Genomic DNA, 18,351 nt, shown 5'->3' with positions numbered 1-18,351 from the left:
TATAAATGTGGACTTAAGGCCCAACATTCCTATACTAAATTGGCTCAGAAATACAAAGCCATAAATTACTATTCTACTATTTACATTTTGTATAAGGTTGAAACTATGGTGGCTTGGAAGGGAAGATGTTCATCCATCACTAATGCTTGAGCAATATAATATATCACTTGAGTATTATTTAAAACCCTTGAGCGACATACTTGGAAGATAATTGATGTGACCATTTTCTCACTCAAGCATCCATATGTCACTTAAGCATTAAACTAGGCACTTGAGCATACACATCTAGTCACTTAAATATCATTAAAAAGCTTGAGCAACCAAACTCAAAATGGAGAGAAAATTGATTCAAACTCTTCATCGCTTGAGCGACTAAACGAGCTTTTGAGTGCTCAAACTCTTGGTGGAGAGAGAATTATTTTTTCCTTCTTCCTTGCTCAAACTATCATTCATGGCATGAGTGAGAATCATTATCACCTAAGCAACCAAATGGACACTTGAGCGGTAGTACTTTGTCATAACATTAAAATACATCGTTGTTATATCTCTTGAGCATCATTCTTGTTTTTTAGCGAAGTTACTAAATTCAATTGAATTGAGACAATATTTCATCTTATCTTACAAAGCTTCTCTTCATTAATACAACCCAAAGTATATTTGTCTCAATTTAAATGAAAACAACAATTCAAGTTATTCATTCATACAAATGCACATTTTATACGAGCTCTATTCATCATTTCTATACAAACACAATTAGAAACGGTTATGTAAACCTTATCTAGCATCATAATACATTAACATCATTACAAACTTTGACTAATCAAGATTTATCTTTACAAACTAGGTTAGATGTGCATGTACTATTCATTTTGTGCAAAACAATATAAAGATCTTTATGTGGAGCATAAAAACTTAATTTTATTAAAAATCTAATCAACTATTTTTGACCAACTCTTAATAATCTTTCAAGACAAAGGAGTTGAATCTAGAAAAGGATGAGTATCAAACTCCAAAATGTTGTTAAGAAATAATTTTAAAGAAATAAAGATTTTAGATAAATGAAGAATGACTTATATATAACTTCTTAACTTAAAACATTAGTATTTTCACTTTTCATCTATTTTAACATTCCCATTTATATTTATATATAAAAACTGGTTCTTATATATATTAGGGACTAAAGATAATGTTTTGAAAACCCTTAGTTTATTTGTTGTTGTTTTTTTCTTTATTATGAGAGAATGTTTGAGTCTCATTTTCTATTATTTGTTCAATAATATAAACTCTTAGTTTATTAGGTAATCTAAAAAACTTGATTTTTTTCTCTTTGGTTTTTAACATTGTTTCACTTAAAGAACCGTCTTTCATTACAAATTTTTTCATTCTCTCTCTCAACAATTCAACTTGTTTGATATCCACCAAGTTTACTTAGAGAACATAACCTCAACAGAAAGTATACAATCATAATAGAAAAATCACATGTTCACGTGCACCTCTTATCTTCGGGTGCTAACAACAGGAAAATATTTTGTTTTACATGTTCACCATTATTCTCGGGTGCTAACAACATTATTCTCAACAACTTTTATTTGCATTTTAATGATCGTATGTGTTATAAACAAACAAAATATTTCTTATATTTTAAGTATCTTTTTGAGTTGTCTTACCAGCACTTGGGTCGAGCTCATGGCCCGCCCTTTGGGTCTAGGTTGGCCCAAAAATCAAGTTGACCAAACAAAAGTGCTTGGACCGAGGTCCCGAGCACTCTTGTCCAGTACATATGTAATTGTTTACTCTTTTCTATAATTACTTGACATTTATACAATTTTTATTTGATAATCTATTTTAATATTTATACAATTGTTATTTGATAATCTATTTTAATATTTATACAATTTTTTCCTTGATATTTGATATTGAAGAAAAAAGAATGTGTGTCCTTTTATATTAAATCATTGATATTTTCATGTCTCTTAAGTTATGATTTTTTATTTTTTATAAAAAATATTTAATTGACAGTTGAGATAGTAAAGGAATAGGTACTATTGGGAACCCACTAAAGTTCACAAAGATGGCAAGTTCACTTCAAGCTTCATAGGTGCAACACAAGATTTAAATAAACTAAGCTTCCAAGATTGGTGTTCATGGTTGGTCTTAGGTTCTTTCTAGGTTGAATATGGTTTGGCTGGCCATGGGAAGGTTGTGAAATCTTTCTAAATTGATCTAGGTTATTTCTTGTTTCAAGTTAAGTTTAGGATAGGTTCTTAAAAGATTATTGGGGAAATAATAAGGTGTAACGATTATGGAAATTATTGGTTAGAAGGGTGGTGGATCTTGGTTATCTTTCTTGGACTTTTTGGTTACCTAATGGAAGGGAATTTTGGTTACCTATTAAGAAAGAGATAGAACAAGGTTTTATGAATTTTGGAGGTGATTTGGTTGGTTAAGGTTAAAAGGTTGTGACCTACATAACTAGGAGAAGGTGGGTGATGTTTCTTAGTTTTCTTGGAGAACCACAAGGGGGGTGCTAGTGGTATGGGAAGGTTGGTCGTGTGGTTTCCTTAGGGTTTATAGTGGTTATTGGTAAGCTTGATTGATGGAGTGACTAAAGATGTAAGCTTAGCAAGAAGACATAAAGAACAAGAAATGGAATGCAAAAGATAGATGATATGCATAAGATATGAATGGAAAAGGGATAAGGTATAGTAGTGAATACTTTATCAAGTGTATACAACCCAAAGGTTGGTTATGATCTTTGGTGGGTCTCTTGAAACTCTTTGTGGTGCTTCAAGAAGGTAAGAGAAGTATATGTCACTTAGACAAGTCAATTAAGAAAATAACACTCTCACTCAAAAGGTCACAAGGCTTTGGAAAGCTTATATGAGTTGTATTTCTCAAATGTGTATTCTATAGGTTCATAAAGGTTCCTATTACTAAGGTCCTGGTTGAGAGCATCAAAACCTTATTTATAAATATGAGATTTGAATTCCTACTTCAGGTGTTAAAACATCTCCTTGTTCCTATTCTACCCTAAAATAAATTATTTTATAAATTATATATTATTGCATGATTTTTTTCAAGTTAGTTTTGTCATGGGAAAATTTCTATTAATATTTTTAAACTTTTCTTCTAAAGTAATATTTTTAGGATCACATTCGCTATGAATGTGAATACATTATACTTGTTACTACCTAATGAAGATGAGACACAAATTTTATAAAATTATATAATCAAATTCATACACATCTCATTTCTAAACTGCAACACACATTTTTTTTTATCATGTATTTATGATATTATGCTCATTTACAATATTTTGTCCAGTTTTCGCATAAGATAAATATTAAACATGAATTTTCTTTTTCTTTCTAACAACCACACATATATTTAAGAGTTTAATGATGCTATAAAATATATTAACCAATAAAAAAAAATGTTCTTATGAATATTTAAAATAATTACTGTGAAAATGAATAATTTTAATATATATATATAGAATTTTTATGTTAATCCCGAATAACTTATTTTCTTCATAATTTAATGTATATTATAGATGCATAAAAAATGATATTTTAATCAGTTGAAAAAAATAAATTTATATTTTACAAAAAGATGTGCACTACAAGCATGCAAAGTGTTTCACATTAATTCCTTGTTATCGACAAAGTCATTCCTTTTGGTCCATGAGAAACCTTTGCTTCAAAATACTGAATTAGTTACTTTGAGAGGGGGAGATAATTGTTTACGCAATGCTCTCGACTCAAGTCATGTTAAAATTAAATGATATAATAAATAATTTTGTAATTGTATGAAGATATGCACAATTTAATTAATTTTATATTTATGAGTATATTAAACTATTGCTGTAAGTTAATTTTATATAAAAGATAAATAAAATAAAAAAATAGTTTTTAAAATAATTTCTAATTTAATTATTATAATAACTAATTATTTTTGTCTTTAAAAGTTTCATGATTTTTTTTAGTGTTATCTTTTAATATATATATATATAGGCTATAGATTAATGTGTTTTTGTATATATATAATTATTCATGTATTAGAGTTAGTATTAGAGTTAGTGGAGTGAGGAATATGGTTTTGGAGACATTTGAATTTAACAGATAAATGTAGTTAATATCGCCAAAACTATCAAAATACGCTTTGGTATAACAAAGAAAAAGATTTTGGTGGAGATTCAAAGCTTTTCCTATTATGTAGATTTTACGCCAGTGCACAGTTTTCGAGGTCACAGACAATCGGCGAAAAATCATCATTTTTATTTCCTTTTCAACGTCGGAATAATATTAAATTGAGTGGTCCTTCAATTTAATTCAATTGGTTTATGAATAGAGATTAGCAGCAATTTTTTTCCCAAAATTAAAGATGCAAGCAAACCGCTATACTTAAACAAATATATACATCAAACTAGACTAGCCCACCGCTTCAAATATTTTTTAGATACATGCATGGAAGATTGCCAGCAAATATCTCTTCCCAATCCAATTCTCACATTATATATATATATATGAATGTATATGTATATGAATATATATGTATATTGTATATGTAAAAGTAATGTTTGGTTGTGTTCCCAAATAACCAAAACACGAAGTCCTTCCACTGTTCTTAGTTCTTTTTTATTCTTTCAATTTTATTTTCTTCTATATTTCGTCTTTTATAGAGTTTGATTATATTTTGTCATTGTTCATGAACCAAGGATCATATCTGTTTGAATTAGATTTTCAAATAGAATTTCTAGAGTTTTGAAGTAATCCAACTATTGGTTTGGAGACAAATTTTTCGAGGTAATTGAAAATTATATTTGAGTTGTTGGAAAGGTTAAAAAAATTTTGGTATAAATTGAGAATTTAGTTTGAAAATTTTGTATGTCATCAAGTGAGCGAGGAGAGACAATCACCCTTAAGAACTTTATGCTTCTAAGATTATGCAATGTATTGATGGACCTCTCTTGAGTGAGAGAGAAACCTCCACAATGATCCTTCAATTTAGTATTGAGATTATCTAAGAAGTGTCATGAGGTAAAGACATGTCTTATCAATAAGCTCCCAAGACTCTACAAAAAAAGACATGAATGTAAAGGAGTATAGATAAAAGATGGAGTTATAATTAATGAGTATTAAGAATAAGGAAGAACAAAGCACCACTATATATAGGTTCACAAATAGGTTGCGCCTTGAGATAAGAGATAGAGTTAAGCTTCTACCTTATAGAGATTTGAATGATTTGGTACAACTTTGTATCAAGGTAGAACAACAAATTTTATGAAAATCCTCTATCAGGAAAGAACGTGTTCACTCTAGTTCTTATCTCAAAAGAGATTAAACACATGAGGAAACTTACTTGAGAGATGAACAAATAATATAACCTCCTAAGAACCAAGAGAAAGTGAGAGAAAAAAAAAGTCTTATACCTACACATGTACTAGTGAGATCAAATGTTTCAAGTGCCTAGGTAGAGGTCACAAGTCTTGTGAATACCCCAAAAAGTGGACCATGATCTTGTGAGGCCAAGATTGGTATAGTAGTCAAGATGAGGCTAGCTCTCATTCTTCCTCTATGGAAGAAGAAAAGCCCAACCAATATGATTTCCATGTTGAGGCTACTTAGCCTTGTACTGGAAAACTTCTTGTTAGGAGATTCATCCGCAATCAACCTAGTATGTTAAAGAAAAAACATTTTTTAAACAAAAATGTCAAATTTCTAACATGTTTTGTTATTTCACTGTGGATAGTCAGTAATGCTACAACTATTGCAGTACTAGGTTAATTTAATGTTGCATCTCATTCCATTTTCCTATCCAAAAACTTATAAACTTCAAATCAAGATGGTAATATGGATGAGTCAACAAGTGAAAGTGAAGTTTTCCATAGTGTTGAACAAGATGCTTTGATGTCTCCAAATCTATGTGGAAAGATTGAAGACTCTGCTGATGTGTGTGTGTGTGTTGTCTAGTAGTTTTTAACTTGTTAATTCACTCTTTAAAATGATCCAAACTCATTTGAATCCTTATCTCTTTTGAAAGAAATATTTTCTTAAAGCTGAGAAATTTTTATTCATTTGTTTTTCAAATCAACTAGTTGAAAAAGCTGTTACTCAAGGGTTTGAGGCTAAGGCAAGTTTTTCAACTTGTTGAATTGTCGAAACAACCTGTTGTTTGAAACTTAGTGTTTTTCAAAATGATTTGGAAAAGTTGTGCTTATTTTGTCTTTGTTGTCAAACAGAAACAACCGGTTATTTCGATAAAACAATTGTTTTTATGAAAACCTTAACAAAAAAATTATTTCAATTGATTGTTTTGGAAAATAACTTGTTGTTTTCATAATAGAATTATGTTAAGTGTTTAAAATTGTTTTAAATACTTCCAACTACTTCTGGTTTTTTATCTAACAACTTTGACCACTTGATTGAGGTTATATAAAGGTTGTTTAACATTCTTTTGAACTGACTAAGAAATAGAGATTGCTTAAAAACATTTTTCAAGAATTCAAAAGCTTTGGATCATCTCAAGTGTGTGGACTATAGCTTTGTATACCCAGATGTATTCTATTATCTTGTATAGGGCAGTTTCAGAAGCGTTTATGGAAACTTTGGTGTTGTCAAAGAGTGGTGTGTGTTCTTGAGGGGTTCAAGATCATCACTCTTGGTGTGTGTTTTGTAATATAAGTTTGATTACATAGTGAATTCTCAGTGGTTAGTTGAGGACTGGATGTAGTTTTTGGTTAAGAGTGAACCAGTATTAACCTCTTGTGTGATTCTCTCTATCTCTTCTCTTATAAACTATTTTAACTTGGTTTTATATTCTGCTGGTATAAACAACCGGTTGTTTCGTGAAAACAACAGGTTGATTTTATGAAAAGAACCTTAAAACTGAAATTTTATTGAGTTGAACAGAAAATCAATTGGTTGATTTTTCAAAGTTTTTCACTCTACTTCTTGCGAAAATCTTGTGAAATCAATTCAACACCCCCCCCCCCCCCCTCCTCTTGTTTAGGCCACTAATTCTAACATAGGACATTATAAAAATAATGTTTTATGTAATCTAATCCTTATGAAAGTTTGTCCTATTTTGTTAGGATGATTGTGACAACTCAATAATAAAGTTATTCATGATGATCGTACTAACAAAATCACTTTCACTTTCACATTCTCAAGTGTTGAAGGACCAAGTACAAACCCATCTAAAAATCGGAAAAGAAATAAAAGAGATTGAGAAAGAAAATAGTCTTGCTATCCTACGACAAAAAGGTTAAGATGATAATACATAAACAAGAAAATTTTAAGAGATAAGAAAGGTTAAAGAAAGAAAAGAAAAATCTTTTTCAAAATATTTCAAATAAACCTTGTGTTGAGTTGCCTAAATAATACATGCAACCCAAAGAAACATGGAAACACTATAAGGGAGAAATATAGAAAATCAAGTCAAAAATAAATAAAAACACTTGTAATAACATGTACATATGTCTTAACATTGATACAAGGTGAATGAACTTTAAGAGTCAATTCTTTTTCAATTATACCATTGAAGGAATTTTCTTTCTTGGGATGCTTATAGATATGCAACTTTCCTTATTTTTGTTTGGTGTTTATTATAGGACGGTATTCAACCCTATAGGGAAGCAAGAACCATGAACACCAAAATATTGTTGTCACTGAGACAATGAAAATTTGGGATAGATCCTTCTCAAGAGGGAAAGGATGATGAAAAATCATCAACCACAACATTTACAAAATAAAAATACGGAAGACTTAGAGCCCCAACCAAAAGCATGGATGAAGATTAGGCCTCCATCAACCCTTATTGGGTCTAAGATCATCTTTGAAGAGGTAAACTATAATGTGTAATAAATTGTACAAGGTAGGAATAAACATACTTGTAATTGGGCCATCTAGTTTAGGACATTTGGATCTTGTATTTGGGCCTAGTAGACTACGTACTTGTACTTGTATTTAGGCATTGTAGTGTAGGTGGGTAGACTAGGGTTAGAGTCTTGCTAGGCGTTCAATTGGACTCACTTAAGCCCATGAGAAACCATATGACATATATCATCTAGAAGAGGTGTATGCTTTCTTCATTTTGAGCACATCTTCAAATGTGAAAATCATGAGTAGACAAGTATTATTTAATCCACTCTTTGTGTCGCCTTTTTAGGAGCACATGAGTGATTGAAATTTGAATTCTCCTCATTTTTCCTCTTCCTTTTAGGCGTCCACCACTCTTATAAATAGCATTCTCCTTTCTTTGTATTTTTAACTTGGGATGATTATTGATATAATACAAAATTTGCGTCTCGAACTTGTTCTTGGGCTCTTGAGGCTAGTATCCAAAAACTTAGAAACCGAATATTTTTCTTGAGAATTGGTCGAACCTATCTCATAGCATACACTCTTCCACCACTTCTCGTCATTAGATCACCTTCTCCATCAAACTTCCACCACCTTCCATCAAAGTTCTATTGATTGAAAGCTTCTCTCCTTGTCCTTCTCCATCAATATATCTAATCTCACACAAATCATATATGATCACACGTAAATAAGTCATTATAAAAAATTGAACACATTTATATTTAGTTATCTATTTAAATATTGAGAAATTTATTATCTAAATTAAAAACAATGACATTAATAAAATTTAATTAAATAAAAAATATATATCATGGCCATAATTATTGGTTAAAATAGATGAATAAACTAATCAAAATTTAATCTAGTTTACAGCTAATCAATTAAATATTTAATTGATTGAATTTATAGTTAATTAAACGATATTTAATGAAAATTTGAGTTGAGTCATGATACTACTATATATAAAATGTTTAATGTCACAATTATAACACCAAAAATAGTTGAGAAACTTTTACTCAAAGTTAAAAGGTTGTCAAAATTCTCATCTATTATCGACTAACCTTTAATCCTTTTCCAAGATTCTTCAAAATTATAGTTAAGTATAAACACCATATTTTTTATGTTTGGTGGTTAAGAAATGATACAACCCAAATAGCTACGAACATGACCAAGGAAGCAAAAGACAAAGCACATGATGAACAGTTATCTAAACGACCAATTCATAACCTCACCAAGGATCACATGGACCTCACCAGAGGAGCTGAGCATAAACCATCACACCAACTATTCTTCCTTTTGGTCTTCTTATAAGATACAAATATGTTGTAAATAATTTTGGCTCTCTTTAGGGGTCGAAATAGCAAATATAGGCTAGAATAAGATACCTTTAGCATAATAGGGGGTGTGGGTAGCATTTTAGCTTGTTCCTAACCCTTTTGGAATGCATTTTGACCTAGTTTCTAGAAGGACGAGCCTAGGATGCGGGTTTGACTTAATCAAATCCTAAGGCTGCCCATTTTTTCCCTTTTCCCATCCTACCCCTTTAGCTTGTTCTCCAAGACTCCTTCACCTATAAATAGAAGGCTTACCTAGTGTATTTTACAAGTTGAAATTAATAGAAGAAAAGTTATTTTGCATAAATTGTGTGAGGTGTTAGTGAGGTTAGAATTCCTCTTAGCATTTAGGTTTTATCTTGTGAGTATTGAGAGCTCTCAAGTGGCGGCTATCTTCACTTATTTAGGAGGTCAATCGCACTCCAAGTGGCGTGTTCCACTTCTCAAATCCATCACATAAGCTTTCTCTTTCCTTCATCTATTCTTCCATTGTCATTCCATTTTTACTCTTTGTATCATGTTCTTGTTTGGTTTTCTTTGTTTCCATTCGGTAATTCTATTTTGGTTTCTTTTCCTTGTTCTTTAATTTCGCACCTTCTAGCATCATTTTCACCTTATAATTGTCTTTTCCTTTTGCCTTTGTGAAATGAACCTTCACATCTACTTAACCACTTGGTTAAGTTAATGTCCAGTGGGAATTTTCCTAAGGTTTTCACTCTAAGAAAGTGTCACACCATAAAATGAACAATCCTAAAATGAACTCACATCAAGAAAGACTAGCCAAATTTTGAAAAATGTCATGGATAATCATTTAATTTATTATGCCTTATGTGATATATATATATATATATAAAAGATAATCATTGTTAAAGTTTTTAAAAGATTAAAATTGTATACACTTGAACTTTATATCCTAATCTATTTGTTTGTTGTTTTGTGCAAGGTCCACTTATACAACAAGTAAAAAAGAAGAGGAGTTGTTAGGAACGGATGTGATGGTGTGTGCCTTCATTCCAAATTGATTTCTTGAGTTGTTGATTGATTGGATGGAAGTTTGATGGAAGAAATGGAACAAGGATGGCTCCAATGGAGTTATGGATTCCTTGAAGGTGCATGAGGAGTAGAGAAAGTGATTGGTTGGGCCATATCACTTTGAAAGGTGAAGGAGAAGACCAAAGGTGTCTAACCTATAGAGGTTTAGACAAGAGAGTGAAAAAGCTAACAACTTGGCAGCATAACACTCATAAAATTGATCTTATTAATTTGTGAGCCAAGCACCTCAATTTATAAGAGAGAGAGTTGAACATTTTGGAGCCAAAATTTGAAAATTCAAAACAAAACTCCTCAATGAGAAGGTGCCATGTGGACCCATGCTTTCCATGTTTAGCTCACACCTTCCATGCTAAATCATCTCCACTCCTAGGTTGCCATGTGGACGTCCATGTGCTCCATGCCAAGGTAATTTTCATCCTCTAATATACCCTAGACATTTTAACCTTACTATTGGCCCAAATACAAGCCCAAAAATCTATGCTACTTGGCCCAAATATTTGGTCCAATTATTTTATACTACTAGGCCCAATACATGGCCTATAAAATCCTAAAAAACTTTATACAATTTATTTAAGCTAAATCTTGGCCCAAAAATAATGTCAACCGAAACTCAGTCTTCTTGTTTTCTTCAGACCAAAGCTCTAGTTTATGTTTTCATGAGTTGGAGGTCTTCTTGGATATTTTGTACATTCCTTCACCCTAGATTTGTTCTCTTGATTGGACCTAAAAAAATAAACAAAATCCCAATTAGATCCATATTTGCAAATAAATCCATAAATAACCTTTAGGTCTTCATCCTCCTTATTATGTTGTTGTATGTGGCTGGGGGCTTTGCCATCAAGATGTATAACGATAAATGTACTTCAGTGTAAGAATGGTATACATAAATAGTTATGGGTAAAACATAAATGGTTATGACTAAATAACAGTACAATACTATTTTGTTTTTAAAGTAGTTACATAGAAAGTATGACAGGTACAAATCTCTTTTTCCTACTTCATATGTTATTGGTCTCCTAATTGGTGTTATTTAGACTTAAATTTCTTTTTGTGTCTATTTTTTAATTCTACCTTGAGTCATTTGTTGTGTTAATTGACATGTGTTGACATTAGATTTTATATTGCTCAACACTGAAATTGTGGCAGCTAAAGAAAAGCAACTTAGTATTTCATTATTTTACTTTTTTTTATTATGTTTTGTTTTCTAAATAATTGGAACGTTTTCAAAACAAATAGGACATGAAATGCAATAATAAATATAATGTATTTCAAGGTGTACATTTGATATTAAAAAAATTTAAATGCTTCAATAGATTTTGTTAGGAAATTTTACCAAAATGGTGTAGTTTTTTTTTTAGATTTACGTAAATGGGCAGATTCAGAAAAAATTACAGGAATGAGCATTTTTTGGTCAAAGTTACCAATGGTGTAGGCAACATAAATTAAATTCATTAACCCCTCTACTTTTCTTTTTTTAATTAAAGTTTCCAACCTGATTGAATACTGGATTGACAACTTCAGTTTAAATAAAATTGAATACTGGATTGACAACTTCAGTTTAAATAAAATTGAATACTGGATTGGCAACTTCAATGTATTTTATCTCAAATGAAATTTCCAATTATGTTGGCAAGTTTAGCTGATTTTTTTAAATAATTAATATTTTTTAAAATTAAAAGATGTATATAATAATAATTTAAAAATTATTTAAATTTACATGAAGTGAATAAAAATAAGAATATTGAGAAAATTTGTATTTTTATAGATAATTAATATTAAAAAATTAAACTAAATTTTGTTTTCACAAAAAACAAAGTTACCTAAAATTAAGTTGGATTTAAAATAGGTTGTGTAATAAATGTAAAATATTTAGTACTTTTTAAATATTATTAAAATTAAAAATATTTTTGTTGTTTTTAAAAATTTGAAATTATGTTTGTGAAATAACGTTTATAGTTGATAAAATTATAAATAAAAAGGGTAGCGTTTAAATAATATTTATAAAATGATATTATACATTATTAGAAAATAGAAATATAGGAAAAGTTGTCATCTATGAGAAGATGTGCCACATGGTGGTCTTCTTCGTTGTCTTCGTGGTCGTCCTTGTGGCTGTTGTTCGGACCGAAGGGTAGGAGGGGGCGGAGGTGGAATGTCATCATCAGTGCCTTCAATTTCATTGTCATCACTCTGATTTGCGGACACTTGTGAAGGCATTGTTGGTCGACAATACTGCATATATGACATTGGATTGTAGGCAGATGGGGGGTCATGGTAGAGGTTGCAAAAGGATTTGACGGGCCAACAAACAATTGTTGTTGAGATGGAAATGTTGAGTGGTTGAAAGGTGGTTGATGGAATGACATGTGAGATTGATCCCTATATCCGAACAACTGGGTCGGTTGAACACCTGGTGGACGAAAAGATTGTTGTTCAAATGATTGAACTTGAGAAGAAGACCCGACATGATGTTGATAGTGTGGTTGTGTAGTCTCATGTGGCATATCATACTGTTTTGAAAATATGTGTTAATTTTGGATGAGTGAATGAAGAATAATAAATAATTTTGTAATTGAACTTACATCATCATTAGACGATGACGGTATAGGCGTGATGTAGCGGATAATATGGTTGATGTACCATTGCATGTATGTTGAGTTGTCATGCAAATGGCCATTTCCGTTAAACTGATTTCCGTGAATTAGATGATTATGACAGTCATTCCACATAGTTATCCATGTGGCATGATATTGTGGCCAGTATCGATCAGTTTGTCCTCTCATATCCTCTTTGTGAAGTTGATCAAGGTTGAATGGATCACTTGGAATGCTCTGTCGAAATCCAAATTGACGCATAACCCTATCAACCTAATGAAATTCAACAGTTGCAAAACATATGAGAGGAACTACAGCCCGTGCAGTTGGGGAAACCTCAATAGTGATCAAGCGCCTAACGTATTCCACTCGATATGGAGTCCAAAGAAATTGTAAATAAATGTTTGAAACATCAGTAATATGAAATATTTAGTTAAAATGATATGTTAGTTTATATATTTGTCACAACCTCTTTAGCTTTAATGCCATCAAATATTGCTCGTATTTGTGGAACAGTGGTTCCTCCTATGTGCGTCCTATGCATCCTCCGAGTCCACCTAACGTAAGCAAAGAAATATTAAGAACTTTGTTTTCTTATCTCGAAAATTAATACAAAAATAACATACCTTTTACCGAGTGGGAAACCAACTCCTTGTTGAACTTCTTCATCGGTCAATGGTTGAAGTTGTGGAGAAATGCATGTTAGGCGTTCTCATGCCCAACACTGTAAAAGCAGCGTGCAACCTCCAATATTATCTTGATTAAAGTCTATTCCGTGATCGAGCGCACGATACAGAGAAGCCAATACAGTTGACCCGCAACTGTAATTCCTTACGTTGTTCAAGTCAGCCAACAATAATAGATACATTAAATGTACCTTACTACCTGAAGAATCAGGCATCAATAGACTTCCAATAAGTGTTAATATGTGGGCTCGAGCATGTTGAGCAATAACATCATCGGTTGCATTATGTGGCAGTTCCTGAAAAATGTTGTTAAGCCAAGACAACTTAATTGCATTTCCTTTTACCGCTGTTGAGGGTGGTATAAATCCGAGCAACTGGTCAAAGAAAGATACTAAATCACCACTAGTAATCCCGGTGACAACCTGTCCATCAATAGGTAAACCCAATATTAATTCCACATCTTCCAAAGTAACAGTTGTTTCACAGAGAGGAAAGTGAAAGGTATGAGTATTTGTTTTCCATCTTTCCACTAATGTTGTAATTAGTACATGGTTGAAGTCAATGTGCTTAAATTTTAACAAATGTCCAAAACCAGAATGATTAATTAACCGTTTGACTCGTTGGTCAAGTATATCCTCATGCTTTAGTACCCAACTTGAATGTCTTCTGGGTCTCAATAATCTTTCATTACCTTCTCATACGTATTTAGTAACATGTTTCTCTTGGAGTCGCAATATAGACATATTCGCGGGAAGACGATGAGATGCCATAAAATTCTAATAAAATGATTCCTGAAAATACAACCAATTTTTAGAGTACCTTTATAGATAATTCCTATTAAAATGATATTATCAATTAACATTAATTTTCTTAAATTAAAGATAACGAAAAGATATTTACACATACTAATTAAAAAGTACTGAGTATAACATATTATAAAAATATTGATTGAAAGTAATATATTATGTACAAACAATAAAAATATAAGAAAAATAAAATAAAAATATATTTTTTAGCAATTGTTTATCAATATTTAATATCAATTAATTATATTAACTTGCCTTTTTTTATAAGTTGATAATGATTAAATTTCATGTTTTAAAGTATCATTTTTAAATTCCTTTAACAGAGTATAAGTATTAAATATTGTTTGTGTGTGGATAACTATTAAAATATAAGTATTCAAAGTGGTAAAATATAATTAAATTTAATGAAAAATTAATGGTTATCTGTATATTTTACCCTCTCAGTTTTCTTTAATTTTTTGTTTGTTTTAACTCTCCAATAAAAGATTAACAGATTTTGTTTCTTTTTGCTTTTGCACTTTCGTTTTTGGTCTATACTGAAGAAGAAACCGTGAACTGAATAGACAGGCAGTGGTCTTTCGCTAACAAACAACAGTGCATGTTCTTTTCTCCTCACCTTCCATGCAATTCTAACATAACACTCATGATAAGTCTTCCGCGACTTCATTCACTTTTGTTCCCTCTCACCACAAACCATGGCTATCACCACCTCCTTAACACTCTTCTTCTTCATTCTACACTTCTTCGTACATCTCCAGGCCGTACACTTCTGATGTTACAGTATGGTTGATGTTTTAAAGGCTAGAACCAAAGGAAAGGGTAAAATATAACCTATATTACATGTACCTTTTTTGTGATTTAATTCATTCAACCATATTCTTTTCTACGCATGGATAACATGTGGAGAATAGCATGGATAACACTTTTGCCCATTGGCTCTTTCTCTGCTCCATCAGAGATTCTTATTCTATTTCTTATTATTTATAAAATACTTCTACTGATTGACTATAATGAAGACATTGTATGAAAATAAAAAATATTAGTTGAGTTTTGTTAATGTTTTTAAAACAAATTTCAAGTAGTTAACTTTGTTTATAAATTTAAAGATATTAGTACATTAGAACTAAATTATTATAACTAAATTCTTTTACACGTAATTTTCCCTCATATATATAGAACTAAATTTTAGTCAAAACCAAGATATAATTTTCTTCTGGAATGAACAAGGGTTCATGAGTAATGCCACCATGTAATACAAAAATATATACAGATCCATCCACAGAAAATACAAAAACAATTTATGAGAGCTAAAATATACTGATAATTTTTGTTAGCATGTGCTTGCTACTACAATTAATTAAATAATTAAAATATTAGAGAGAACTTACCTTTGTGATTGAATGCCACCCTTAAGCACTCTGGAACAATGGCAAAGATGGATAGTGTTTTGAATTCAAACTTCATTTTCAAAAAGAATCTCTGCCATGAAAAACGAATCTCTGCCATGAAAACTATAGCCATGACGTAAAGTTGGACACAAAATAAAGTATTGTTTGGTGGTGCACGAAATTGCAAATGAAGTTGTCAATGGTGTGTGAACTTTTTTCATTTGGTGCCTATCCAAAGTTGCCAACCATGAAGGCAACTTTTAATATAAGTTGTCAATGGTGAATGCAACTTCTTTCAAAGTTGTCAATGGTGAAGTCATCTTCTTTGTTATGAAATTAGAAAAAATAAAAATAAACCAAGTGTAGCATGGAGTGATGGTTTTCTGTCACAATTACATGAGGACTTGACTTATGAATAAAAAATATTGTAATCATACAGAACATTTGTTATATAATGGAACAACAATGCAACTCTCTAGCCTTGCATTCCTTCTTTGTTCTACACTTTTTCTTCTCTTAATTTCTGCATCCAAGTAAAAAAAATTGAGGACAAGGTTTGTGAGATATATTATTTTCTCCTTCTAGTATAAAGTTCAAAGAAAGTTGTAAAGGTAATGTAAATTTTCCGTAACATTCTTGTTTATCATTTTTTTTTTAAATGCAGATGGACACGTGGAATGTCGGTGGAACGTCACTAAGTCAGCATGAAGAACCAATAATTACAGACATCGTGGACGACATAAGTGAAGATGGAGATAACTACGACTTTGATTTGGATGATGAAGATCAGTTCAACAGATCTTCACAATATATTTCGTCTGGCAGTCAATCCGGACATAACATCAATTGTGAACTCAATGAACACATGTCTTTCATGTCAAAGGAGGCGACATTGAATGCCATAAAACGATACCACATAGACAACGGTTACAAATTTTTTGTCGTGGAATCAAAGCCATACAGATATGTGGCTCGGTGCATACATCATGATGTAGGGTGCGAATGGAGATTATGTGCATCTTTTAGTAAAATCCGAAGTCAATGGGAGATAAAAAAAATTGATGCACAACATACTTGTTTGTCAACAAATCTTACGGCAGACCATGTTAATTTGGATTCAACCCATATTGCGTCCATGGTGTTGACTTCAGTCAAAGTAAACCCTTCCGTCCCAATTAAAAGCTTAATTGCATAAATAAAAAATCTGCATGGCTATACTATCACGTATAGAAAAGCTTGGTTGGGAAAACAGAAAGCTTTTGCTTTGGCATTTGGCGATTGGGAACAGTCCTACAATGATCTTCCTAGATGGTTGGAAGTAGTAAAAGAAAGCAATCCAGGGACAATTGTACAGTATATTACTTCTCCTTGTATGGTTGATGGTGTTCAAGACAATTCTTGTTTTTTTTTTTTTATCAGCAATGAATAAATAAAATTAAAGGGGATACTTCAGGGGTATCCCAACCCATATACAGTAACCAGAAGTGGACTTCCTATATCATCCACAAGCGAAACTCTCCTTTATGGTTGGAGCAGAACAACCTTAAAGTGAGAAAAACCTACCCAAAAAAATAACCAACATCGGAAAGACAATTCTTGTTACACGTTGGATCGGGTGTTTTGGTCTTTCAAGCCTTGTATCAATGGTTTCAATTTTTGCAAGTCCATTGTACAAGTTAATGGGACATTTCTAACCGGAAGATACCATGGAACATTGTTGACCGCAACCGCTCAAGATGGGAATCGAAACATATTTCCATTAGCGTTTGCGATTGTTGAAGGCGAGACTCGGGAGGCTTTAATTTGGTTCTTCCAATTATTACGACAATATGTGACACCTCAGCCGAATTTGTGCATGATTTCTGATAGAGGAACTGGTATAATTTCAGCATTACAATCCGAAGAAGTTGGATGGGAAGGAGACAGCCTCATTTTTTGTGTATTGCATACGCCATATCGCATCGAATTTCAACAAAAAGTTCAAAAATGTTGAGCTAAAACGGCAATTGATTAACATGGGTAATGACATTCCTTACCTTCTCTCACAGATAATTATGACATTTTACCATTTAACTAATTTCATTTACTTCTTTATGACAACTTATGAAATGAAACAACCCATAGTACAGACAAAGTTATCAGTTATGCGATCTGATTTCAAGCAAGCATTTTCCTAGATAGATCGCATACCATTAGAGAAATGGACTCAAGCATATGATGGGGGAAAGAGGTATGGTCATATGACCACAAATCTAGCGGAATGCATTAACTTCGTGCTTAAGGGAGCTCGTTCTTTTTGGTTAAGGCAACTTTTGAAAAAATAAAAACATGGTTTGTTGAACGAGTCTATCGTTATTATTCAGAAGATATCACAACCTTACTTAGAAAAATTCAACAAGATTCGTCTATGTGTTTTGTGGAAAAGTTTAATGCAGAAAATTCTGAATTTGATGTCCAAGAATTAGCCATCCCCCAACATGGTCGGCGATCTCAATCATATACAGTTAGATTAAATGATTGGTGGTGTGATTTTGACCACTTCCAAACTCTTCGACTTCCCTGTCGTCATGTTATTGTCGTTTGTTCCTCTTGTCATTTACAAATGACGATATTCATTGATCAAGTTTA

The 18,351-nt window shown here is 31.6% G+C and overlaps 1 pseudogene; it reads left to right on the top strand.

Moving 5' to 3' along the window:
* The first annotated feature begins 16,795 nt into the window (after positions 1-16,795).
* Positions 16,796-18,047, top strand: LOC150029537 (uncharacterized; annotated as a pseudogene).
* Positions 18,048-18,351: the final 304 nt, after the last annotated feature.

Source organism: Phaseolus vulgaris, chromosome 1 (assembly GCF_051622355.1).
Source record: "Phaseolus vulgaris cultivar YP4 chromosome 1, ASM5162235v1, whole genome shotgun sequence".
Taxonomy (NCBI): Eukaryota; Viridiplantae; Streptophyta; class Magnoliopsida; order Fabales; family Fabaceae; genus Phaseolus; species Phaseolus vulgaris.
Note: the sequence above shows the minus strand (reverse complement) of the source record. Positions and strands in the feature narration are given on the sequence as shown.